Here is a 10511-nt window from a genome sequence, read left to right as displayed (position 1 = left end):
ACAGGACTTCAGGCACCCAGACACTCCTGGTGAGAGGACAGTGCCGCCGGCCTGCTGGCCAAGGACCACTAGGTTGGCGTCTCACACGCCCGCAGTCACATGGACCCACACAGCACACACACACACACACACACACACACACACACACACACACACACACACACACACACACAGACACACACAGGCACATGAACCCACGCAATACATGTACACAGAAACACACACACACACACACACACACTCACACACACACACACATTCAGAACACTTGTCCAGACACACCACGTGTACACGTGTACAAACACATGTACACACACTCACACATACACAAACACACAATAACCCACACAACACACGTACACACACACAGACACACGAACAGCCACATGGACATATGGGTATACACACACACACAAACAAACATTCTCAGTCCCAAAAACAAACATAAACGAAGCCAGATACACTCACAAACATGAAGACACACACACACACACACACACACACACACATCCCTTGGTCCTTCCTCTCATATTATAATAGGTTATGGATACGAGACTCTCCCTCCTCAGCCCTTTCTCTCCGTCTCTTTTCTGTGTCCCAGCGTGAAGCAGCCCAGCCCAGGGCGCATTGCGCCTGGCCCCCCACGGAGAGCCACAGACACCCCACTGTTCTCAGACCTGCTCAGAGACAGCCCCACATGCCGGTCAGCGGGTGTATGATTGCAGCTGAGCAGCCCCGAGGGCGTCACCCTGGCTGGAGAGGAGAACTCGTCGGAGGTAACAGAAACCGGGATTTAGATGTGTAGGAGAGCAATAAAAGAGAAAGGAGTCGAACAAATGGCTCCTTTGTAGACTGGGTTGTGTGGGGGGTGTACGGTCAGAGGGTGGAACCCGCAGGTGGCACACCCCAGGCCAGAGCATCAGTGGGAGAGCCGGAGAGGGAGGGTGGCAACGCGGAGGTCCTTTCAGGCGCCCCACATCAGAAGGTGTTGAAGACACACAATCAACACAACATGCAACAGAGTCTTAGTCAATGGTTTGGTGATGGAATATGGGAAGAGGTTATCCCAAAGTGAGTAACTCTGATTGGCAAGCCAGCACACATGAGATACCATTCAGATGGAGGTCTTTGTTTGGGTTTGCATTAAGGCCATTTTTCGGTGTGATTGGGACATATTCTATTGCATTAATAGTACTAAAGATTTTATCACTGCAACACTATTCGCATCGTAGTTTGCTCTAGGCAACTAAGGTATCAATTCTTTCATAACCCTTTATCACAAATGAGGTCTAAAAGGCCATTACAAACCCCCATAAGATGGTTTCACAATTACCCCTAGTGCTAGTGTCTACCAGAGCATGGCAAATCTTTTTAATAACATCCTCAGAGGGAACAGGGCATCTCCCAAAAACATTTTCGGGCAAAAAGGAGAGATATTCTGGCAATAAGGAGCAAAAGCAAGAAGACAATGTAATGTAATGACCAAAACTCCTCAGCCCAGCAGTAGTATCAGCAAATAGTAATTAGCAAGTGAAGATGCAGAAACTCTGCAGACACAGTAAGAGGCACCAAATCAACAGAAGAAAAGCCACCATGTTTATTGGGCCGCTGCAAATGGGCTCCAAGTATTAGTAGCCAGTGGGCAGGGTAAGATGCAGGTAGGACGGCAGGGTTAGTGGGAGAACTGCATTTATGGCGTAATATTTTTATTGCTATTCCCATGGATCGATTAAAATAGGTTCTGATGATGTTTTCCCAAACAAAATAACAAGATTTTGTTTTATGTCTGTATTTCAAATACTTATATTAAAGCTTTGGATAATCTGATCATATTTCCTGAACGAACAACAAAGTCGACAAAAGCTTGAATAAACCAAAGCCTAGTGTTGTGTACACAGAGCAGAGCTCGAGGTGTGAGGCTGGGACGATCACACCTTCAGGGGGCTGTCCCTCAGCCCTGTCATCTGTCCCTTCACAATGAAGCCACTCTGAAACACCGCCTTCTGACGGTCCGTCCCAGCACACTTTGGCTGCTGAGAAATAAAGTAGAGTCCAGGTATTTAGATCAATTCAACTCTTCTTCTTAACTCTCTTTAGTGGTGAGAGAGGACCAGTAAACCTGTTTACGTTCCTCAATGCCGTTATCTTCATCTGCAACACAACTATAAACATACCTTCTTGAAGGAATGTTTGGAGAACCGGTCTCGTATATCCCTAGAATCTGATTTGGCTTGGTCATTACATCCGATGAGAACAGCTCTGCATGGGACAGAGAGGACAACATCCTCAGCCCAATCCCACTGCTTTCTGATTGGCCAATGTCATTAGGATGTATACACTGGCTGTGCTTTAGAGAGAGAAGGATTAAGAGATAACAGGGAAGGTCCTAGCTTAGCTCCGGAGGTACAGCGGGTTGACTGAGCTACAGCTAGTTCGAGCCCCGGCTCCCATGTCGAGGTGTCCCTGAGCAATGCACCTAACCATAACTGCTCCCGACGAGCTGCCTGTCGCCTTGCCTGGTTGACTTGGCCGTCGGTGGGTGAATGTGTGAATGTGTGTATGAATGGTTGAAGTTGCCTCCTCTGCAAATAACAACCAATGCACAAAAATATCACCATGCACAGACCAGCTGTCCCTCGGACACTGTGAGACTTCTGAGCTGATTTCTTAAGGTATATATAAATTGATATGCCTCGTTATGCATCAGAAATAAAATGTCCTCCCGTCAGAACCCAAGCGGAAGAGTATAAAAAGCGAGTTAAGAAGCGCTTTAATCAGTGAAAGGATGGAGGGAGCCAATATTGAAGCATTTGAGAACGCAAGTAGAGAGTACTTTGGCACTGACACAACCATCATTTGAAACCTGCTACTAGAGGCACTCCACGGTCAGCCCTTTATTTGAGGGGGAAGTCCAGGAGGCCAAGTGGCCAACAAGAGAATGGAGCTTAAAGGAACAATGAAGAGGGGCACTTCTCAATGAAGCACCTTCCATTTTCTGGTCACTTTGGTCTATTACTTCAAAGCAGAGGCATTTTGATTTCAATATCAGGTTATTGAAATGATACTACATTACTGCAACTGCAAATAATGTCTGATGACCTTTGGGCTGATTGAATGGTGTTTATTTAGTTGAAGGATGGGCAGTGAGATTGCAGTATTGCTTCTCAATGACCTCCTTCAGTCTGCCTTTTAGAGGGTTTCCTTCCAGCAGCCCTTAAACGCTACGTGGACGAGCGTAACATTTTCTCAGCTGCCACATTGGAAAGGTCAGTGGGGGGGGTTGTGTTCGGTTGGGTCAGAGTCCAAATTAAAGGCGAATAACTACTTTGTCTGTCTCTTGTTAAAAGGGCAGTGAGGCAATTTGCCTATCCACTTATCATTACGCTGAGGGTACTTCTCCAATTCCCCCAACTCAATACGCCTGTTAAACAGATGCTAATAGAGTGGCTGATGAACACACAGACAGCAGCGCATTAGGGGAACAACATTCAACATCAATGCTGTTTTCTTCCACATTTAACCATGTCCTACCATACCTGTCAGACACTTACTTATTAGCTAATTTGCGATTGTTATTTTGATGCAACGCTTGTAATTGAGTTTAAACACAATTGCTAAGACTACGATGTGAAAAACAAGTGCACTGCTGGAACCTGATTCTGGATGGACTTCTGAGCAGAGAATCTTTTTGTGGTTTCCGAGCTGAGTTTACTAGACAGATATACCGTAGGATTTACAGGTCTTACTCATTAAACTAGGTGTGTGTGTGTGTGTGTGTGTGTGTGTGTGTGTGTGTGTGTGTGTGTGTGTGTGTGTGTGTGTGTGTGTGTGTGTGTGTGTGTGTGTGTGTGTGTGTGTGTGTGATTATATGTATGTGGGCATCTTATGTCTATGTGTGTGGCTATGCAAATGTGTATGTGTGTTTGTGTGTCTGTGTGTGTGTCTGTGTGTGTGTGTGTGTGTGTGTCTGTGTGTGTGTGTGTGTGTGTGTGTGTGTGTGTGTGTGTGTGTGTGTGTGTGTGTGTGTGTGTGTGTGTGTGTGTGTGTGTGTGTGTGTGTGTGTGTCTGCGTGCGTGCATTCGTGCGTGTGTGTGCGAGCGTGTATGTGTGTGTGACAATGCCTGTGCACGCGCGCGTGTGTGTCTGTGTGTGACTATGCGTGTGTGTGCGTGTGTGTGCTGCACTGGGCCCTTGGACCCTCATTACCTCTTCTCTACAATCACAGTGAGGATTGATGACCACCGCAGGCTGTGTGTGGAGTCCCACGGTGAGGCGGTGAGGCCCACCAGCAGCAGCGCCAACATGTCCATCCCCTTTTATGGTCGTTCCTGTCCTGCGCCTGCATTAAACAACACAGCATGCAGAACACAGGACTCTGCTCTCATTAGGGGAGCCCACAGAGACCTGAGACGGAGCTCAGCAGTGAAAAGCCAAGTCCGTCCAACACTGGAAATCCTAGGCATAGATCAAGGTTGTAAACAAGGCCCTGAAGTCTTGCTGTGTGTTATTCTTAATGTGCTTTCGGTAAGACGCCAGCATTGTTAAGAAAGGGAACAGAAAGAGTGGAAGAGATCAACATTCTGAAACGTAACAACCAAAGAAACAAAAAAACTCTACTAGGATAGGCAAATCAAAAACATTCTAACTACAGTACATTTCAATCATTAGTAGATGACAGATGGCAACGGCATTTTCAGGTCTATACCTTCATGCTATTAATCAGCAGCTTGTTGCAGCTGCCCTAATTAGTTAATTAGGGATCTCCAGTCCCATCTGCAGAGCAAATTCAAATCGCCGGCAGAACGGGTCTAACACCGTAATATATATAAACTATAACCGCATTTCACATTAATCGCAAATATCCCGCTGTTTCGTGTTTTCCTTTTTAGGCGCGTTGAGAGGAGGAGCGGGTGAATCCGCTGTCAGTGCGTGTACTGTGCATGTATCAGTGATACGCAGGTTTATCCAATAAGTGGTCGTGTACCCGCGCACCATTGGCATGTATGCGCACTCGTTCCTGTGTGCGTGTGTGAACGAGAACGAGTGCTATGCGGAGATGAATGAACGGAACGATATTTATGTTTCAAAATCGCGTAAAAAAAAATAAAATAAAAGCAGAATCAATTTGTGGCGCATTGTGGTGTATGGGAAACACTGTGTTGTATTTAGTGTAAAGCCATAAATGATAAGCTGTATGTTCTGTCTGTTGTTGGCTAACCCTTACCTCTTGACAATATCTTTTGCACTTTTCCTACCACAATTAGCACATATGTGCAGGTTTTTGACCCACCTAAGATAGGCTATTAAATCCGTTCCCCTTGCCAGTGGACGAGTGTGGCTTTCTGTTTGGGCCTCTCTGTGCATGTCGTTCCTGTCCAAACTGCCGGCGTTTGGAACCAACATCATAGCATCACGCCTGAAAAGGGGGCCGATTTGACAGCCGTGTGTCATGTCTCCGTCCCCAGGGATGGCAGCCTGAGCCGAGGAACACCTGGGACAACTGCAGTCTTTCTCCCTTGGAATGACCTTCCCTTCATATCCAAGGGTGCATTACCGCACGGGCACACCACCGGGCACATGCCCAGGGGCCCAAGGGCTCAGGGGGGGCCTAAGCCAGAGCTTCTGTGTGAAGTCGCTGTTAGTAACTTTTAATGTTGCATTGTCGAAGCAATCAGTAGACAGCAACAGTAGGCCTATTACTATTGAGCAAAAAAGAAAAGATCACTAGGGGGCACTATTTCCGTTTGTGAATTTGAGACCGGTCACTCACAGGTCACGAACAAGGCACTGTGATTTAAACATGGAGCAACGGTGAACGGTGTAGCGTGAACTCTAAGTGGAACAGCTAAGCGAAAAATTTAAAAAAAACAATTTAAAAAAAGAAAATTGCTGTTGACCATTATTGAGGCCACCATGCCTGCGCAGTTTACTTTCCTTAGCTGATCCTTTAGTTTCGTATTGAAAAGCCTCAAGAAAATTATATTCTACTATTCTTATACTATTATAAACTAACAAAATTCATCCAAATGGCAACCCTTGTAAATCCTTTTTTGTATAAAGATGCATTTATTTGTAATAATTATTGTGATGGTGCCTTATGTTCCACAAATCCTGCTGAGTTGCAGGTGAATGTAGAGGCCAATGGCTTAGTTAGGCTATTATTACGTTAAGTGTGTGTATCTGGGTGCATGTGCTTGTGTTGGAAGGAGAAGGAGGGGTGGGGGGGGGGGGGCTGCAGTGTCCACGTACCCAGGGGCCCGATATCTCATAATCAATCTATATGATCATATCTAAAACCTGTGAAAATATATACAATGTAAAATAGTATATATACATAGAAGGTAAGTTGAAGTGGTAATCGCAAAGATTTTGATTTTGTTCTCTTTGGCAACACTTTTGGCGATATGTGGTCATTCCAGAGATACTCAAAGTGTCTCACACCGACGCCCAGTCATAACATTCATAATACTGTAAGCCTATTTGAAGGAATAGAAGGAAATTTATGACCGAAATCCCCTTCAATTGTAGTGGTTTTCATGGAACATAATCTTCTGATGCTTAATGCCATAATTCAATTAAGGACTTAATGATGGATCTGTTGTCCAGCACTGTAATGTATGTTGAAATTGTCTGAAGTTATACTTGTTAGGCCTATTCATGTATAACAGTAATATGAAGTTAGAGAGATTTAAAGGGTCCTGTTATAGAGAGGCTACAAGATGTAATCTCTTCAAACAAATACAGCGTCCGGCCTGACAGGCCCTATCTAGTGGGTTTGATTGGCTTGTAAGGTTTACAGAGTTACTTCCTCCCATGTGTTAATCAATTACTGTCTGTGTACAATAATTGTTGTATATTGATCCCGGCTTCATTTACTTCATCTACTCTAGCAGTGTCCCTAAGTGTTTTGTAATCTCTCTCTCTCTCTCTCTCTCTCTCTCTCTCTCTCTCTCTCTCTCTCTCTCTCTCTCTCTCTCTCTCTCTCTCTCTCTCTCTCTCTCTCTCTCTCTCTCTCTCTCTCTCTCTCTCCCTCTCCCTCTCTCTCTGACATCAGTTGGTGTAATGCATTCTCAGCCTGCACTCTGGTATCGTTTGCAATGTAATAACATTATCCAAGGCCAAGGCTGGAAGACCATGTCATAGAGCAAGATACACGCATACTGTTTAATAGGCTGGGAGGATTTAAATTGAAAATCCATAAACAACGTTCAAAGCGCTTGTTGAAACGTAAAACGGTCTGAGTGACTCTCATCTTCTTTGCACATTTACACACGCATATGTGTATATATATGTGTGTGTATATGTGTATGTATGTATATATGTGTATATATGTACACATGCACAGGCACACAACTAATCGTTGTGGCAGGTCTATTGGACAGGTTCTGCTATCTGTCGGCCTCTCAATGTCTAGCAGCGTTGGCTCTTAAAGGGTCCAATATCAAATCGGGTCCTGATTGAAAGGTGTTATGTCACACTGCTGGTGTGAAGATGTTTGGTTCCACAGAAATGGTTTAATTATTTATGACACTTCTCACATGGAGAGCATCTACTGCGTTTATATAATTTTTCTGTGAAGGCGGCAAAATGAGACGCTATTACTATTCAAATGCCTCCCACCAATCTCTCTCTCTCCCACAAAAGGATTGATGGAATGATCCTCGAAAGGATTCGAAAAACCACCTATTCAGCATTTTACTTATCGGCCGTGACACCGGGAGGGCGGAGGACAAGCCGACACAGACAATGTTAGGGGGAGAGAGAGAGACACGCACACAGTGGGAGAGACAGACAATCACACACACACACACACACACACACACACACACACACACACACACACACACAAACAGAGGGGGAGAGAGAAACACACACACACACAGAGGGGGAGAGAGAGAGACACACACACACACACACACAAACACACACACACACACACAAACAGAGGGGAAGAGAGAGAAACACACACACACAGAGGGAGAGACAGACACAGACACACACACACACATACACACACACACACACGCACGCACACAAACAGAGGGGAAGAGAGAGAAACACACACACACAGAGGGGGAGAGAGACACAGACACACACACACATAGAGGGAGAGAGAGACACACACACACACACACACACACACACACACACACAGGGAGAGGGAGACACACACACAGAGGGGGGAGAGTCACACACACACAGAGGGAGAGAGAGACACACACACACAGAGGGAGAGAGAGACACACACACACAGAGGGAGAGAGAGACACACACACACAGGGGCGAAGAGAGAGAGACACACACACACACACACACACACACACACACACACACACACACACACACACACACACAGGGAGAGAGAGACACACACACACAGAGGGAGACAAAGACACACACATCCACACAGCGAGGGGGAGAGAGTAACAGAGAGAGAATACAGTGCAAGGGAGAATGAGTGGTGCTATAAGAGTGAGTGGCTCATCAGTATAACAGAAGGGAGGGTTAACGCGCGTTGAATGAATTCTCCACGCCTCACGCTATGAAGACATATATCCTCGTTCCTATTCATACCCCACATGCGCTGACACACCTCTCCCTCTCGCCCTCGCTCCCTCCCTCCCTCGCTCCCTCCCTCCCCGTGGCGATATCCGTCTCAGCCTTATTACTCTCTCTGAGCGGAGCCCCTCGCTCGCACACCACGCCCTGCAGACGGTACCTCCCGTGAGCACCCTCTGGCTCCCCGCTCCTCCCCTCTCGGCAGACCCCCCTCGTTACCACCCTGGTGTTTAATCGAATAAGGGGGAGGATTAAAAAGCAAGCACGCATGTAATGGAATCAGCGCAATTAAAATCGAATTTCAAAGATAATTGGTGATTTGGTGTAATTCAGTAAGCAGTCGAGATCGCTGTTTATTATGAACCTCCGTTTAGTTTCCTACATGTTATTTATTTGATATGGGCTAGATTCTAGCCTTTGTTTTTACAGCCAGGCGTTTTGCTTATTGCTAGCCACCAGAGATCTAAGGTCCCTCTGATATGCATTAACAAGTGCATGATTGAAAGCATGCTGTTGTTGTGTCCAGAAAAGCACGATCCTGGGTACCACACTAAAATATACCATAAAAACAACATCTCTGGTGGTAATCAAACTGACAATTGGCATGGGCCACTGGTACTAATTCCGGTAAAATACAATGTATTTTTTTATTAGCATAAATATAAATGTGTTTGGTAGTGCACACCAAGATGGCACTACTGGTGAGTTCATTGGACTTTGGGCAGAGTGTGAAAGAACATGGAAGAATTCCAACCCTATTCTCCATTCTGACCCTCCATTAACTTCTGCCTCTTTGCCTGGGCAGGCCTGGCAACACTTCATTTATATGAGCAATAAACATCTATACGAGCTATATATATGCCTTCTTGCTCACTTCTGGCTCCCTTGATTTCATTACACAGGACGTCTGTGGCATTGACTAATGGAAAGCCTTTGCTCCTCTCCAGAAGCGCTACGCACTGTGCGATCTCTTTTAGCCGGTACGACTGAATAGGGAACGGTACTCGTTGTGGGTGGTAGGCCCCAGCGGCCCCACTGGCCACAGCGGCCCCACTGGCCACAGCGGCCCCACTGGCCACAGCGGCCCCACTGGCCACAGCGGCCCCACTGGCCCCAGCGGCCCCACTGGCCACAGCGGCCCCAGCCGTTAGAGGGGCCCATTTGAAGCGGCGGCTGGTCTCGCTCCTGGTCCTGTGTCACTTAACACGACTGGGGGAGCTCCGTCCCAGCATGCCGTGTCCCAGTGCCGGCCCTCCCGCCAGTAGTCGCCGTGCCCCCAGAGAGAGGCAAGGCCTCATGAGGCTCTGACCAAAGCCAGTGGATCCACTTTAAACAGACAGGAATGATGGTCAATATTAGTTTCTTGTTTGCTGAGAAATTTTAATCAATATTATTTTTTTTTTTTGTGGTTTGTGCTGGAGTTGGCTTGATCTGCAAAAAGAAAATCCATTGTGGAATATGAGAGCACCTGATTGTGGAGAGCGCTCTCTCACTGTGTTCATCAGTACAACATTGCCCCCTAAAGCTTCTTCTCAGTGCCTCACACCAGGTCCCTGAAGACACCGGGAACTGGAAACAAACAGCACAGGTATTCACCGCACTACTCGGCCAGAGTCATTCTGTCCTGCCACCTCACCCCAATTGTCCTCCCACGTCCAGTCTGCAGATGTTCAGAGTAGACGTCCTCCATGAGGTGCAGATCCAGACGTGCAGAGGCCTGTGAGGGAGGAACGACAACACAGAAAGATCTGGAAGAAGCATGTTGCACTTTCGTTCGAGAGACATGGGTTCAAATCCCAACCCAGACTATAAGTGAGGATAATAGAAATAAATAAATAAACATAGTTGTTAGTGAGTGAGATCTGTGACAGTGAAGGGTAAAGGGCGTGTACATCATGTGTCACATTGCAATGACGCCTACATTTCAGAAGTATAGCGTAGGAATAGTATTG

The sequence above is a fragment of the Gadus macrocephalus genome, chromosome 22, assembly GCF_031168955.1.
Source record: "Gadus macrocephalus chromosome 22, ASM3116895v1".
Taxonomy (NCBI): Eukaryota; Metazoa; Chordata; class Actinopteri; order Gadiformes; family Gadidae; genus Gadus; species Gadus macrocephalus.
This window is presented reverse-complemented; position numbering follows the sequence as displayed.